Raw genomic sequence first — 1,892 nt, 5'->3', positions numbered from 1 at the left:
TAATGAGGTGTACATCCCCTTGAATCTATCATGATTATGTTGACCTGTTTCTGTCCATCTGTCTCCCCCGATTAGACTGTGAGCCCGCCATTGGGCAGGGATTGTCTCTATCTGTTGCCCGAATTGTACATTCCAAGCGCTTAGTACAGTGCTCTGCACATAGTAAACACTCAATAAATACTATTGAATCAATGAATGAATGTATTGTGCACTGGGGTAGATGCAACATAGCAGATCAGACACAGTTCCTGTCTCCTGTGGGGCTCATAAGCTAAGGGGGATAGAGAATAGACATCTCAGCTCCAGTTTTACAGATGAGAAAACTAAGGTTCAGAAAAGTTAAATGCCAAAGTTGCCACAGAAGGCAGAGCAGGGATTATTATGTTATGATGTTGGTATTTGTTAAGTGCTTACTATGTGCAGAGCACTGTTCTAAGAGCTGGGTTGGATACAGAGTAATCAGGCTCTGCCACTTGTCAGCTGTGTGACTGTGGGCAAGTCACTTAACTTCTCTGGGCTTCAGTTACCTCATCTGTAAAATGGGGATTAAGTCTGTGAGCCCCATGCGGGACAACCTGATTCCCCCGTGTCTCCCCCAGTGCTTAGAACAGTGCTCTGCACATAGTAAGCACTTAACAAATACCAACATTATTGTTGTCCCACATGAGGCTCACGGTCTTCATCCCCATTTTGCAGTTGAGCTGAGGCACGGGGAAGTTAAGTGGCTTGCCCATAGTCACACAGCTGACAAGTGGCAGAGTCAGGAATCAAACCTATGACCTCTGACTTCCAAGCCCGGGCTCTTTCCACTGAGCCACGCTGCTTCTCTTAGGACCCAGCTGTTCTGGCTCCCAGCCTTGTTCTCTTTCCACTGTGTCATCCTGCTGCTTTTTTCATTTCCAGTTTTGAGTGTTTTCTCAGAGTGGCCAGTTGGTTTACCAGTTTGGGGCACTAGATGTCACTGCAAGACTAAGAGATCCACGAGTCTGGCGGGCGAACAGCACCCGCTATGGCAATATTAGCTCCTCGCAGGGCAAGATAACCGGAAAATATCCTTTTCTATTACCCGTGAGAACAGTTCAACTCATTGATTAAAACTTGGAGATGCCTTTAATGTTTTAGGCCCAACTTTATCTGTTCATTTGTTTCCTTTCTCTTTTGGTAAAGAAAAGCTACCCACCTTTACCAAAGTGATTATACTCTTTGTGTGTGGATGTAAACAAACATTTCAGGGTTTTCTTTCTATTTAAACAACTTTTTATGAAGTGAACACCTGGAAAGGATAACTGAGAGTATGTTGGTTGACATCATGGTGGACTTGTCATCTAAGAGTTTTAATGCAGAAAACACAAAGGGGAAAAATTGTTTTATCAAGGACATAGCAAATGGCATTTGCCTTGTAAGGCGTAATATCTGCTGATTTTCAGTAGGAGTATCTTGGCTAATTTTGTGAATCTAAATGTATTCATTCGGTAGCATTCACTGGATGCCTCCTGTGTGCAGCCCCTCTCAGGGTCACACCTGGGGAGTTTCCAGTACTCTACCAGTCTCGACTATGGGAGGGAGAGTCAAGCGGAGGCCTATCTATTCCTTTCCTAGCTTGGGCAGTGGCTAGTGAGTGGAAGGCAATCTGCTACGGTGTCAAAACCCACCTGTGCTGGGCACCAGCGGCATGGGAGAGAGTCAAGGGTGGATACTCAAGCTTATTGCATGGAAGGAGACAATGTTAGATCACTTCTATATTTTACCAAGAAAACTTGATGGATACACTACCACAATGACTGCAGATGGAGTAGGGGCATTCTGGAAGAGATGTGTCCATGGCATCCCTATAAGCATAAGACAAGACAAGACTGCATGCAGACCACTACACTAAGCACTGGAATACTAAG

The 1,892-nt window shown here is 44.9% G+C and overlaps 1 non-coding gene across 1 annotated transcript; it reads left to right on the top strand.

Moving 5' to 3' along the window:
• Positions 1–1,503: 1,503 nt before the first annotated feature.
• LOC114817774 lies at positions 1,504–1,641 on the top strand. Its single transcript, XR_003765626.1, has one exon. It is a non-coding gene; the product is annotated as a small nucleolar RNA SNORA7 (small nucleolar RNA).
• The last annotated feature ends 251 nt before the right edge of the window (positions 1,642–1,892 follow it).

The sequence above is a fragment of the Ornithorhynchus anatinus genome, chromosome 1 (assembly GCF_004115215.2).
Source record: "Ornithorhynchus anatinus isolate Pmale09 chromosome 1, mOrnAna1.pri.v4, whole genome shotgun sequence".
NCBI classification, from domain to species: domain Eukaryota; kingdom Metazoa; phylum Chordata; class Mammalia; order Monotremata; family Ornithorhynchidae; genus Ornithorhynchus; species Ornithorhynchus anatinus.
This window is presented reverse-complemented; position numbering and strand designations above follow the sequence as displayed.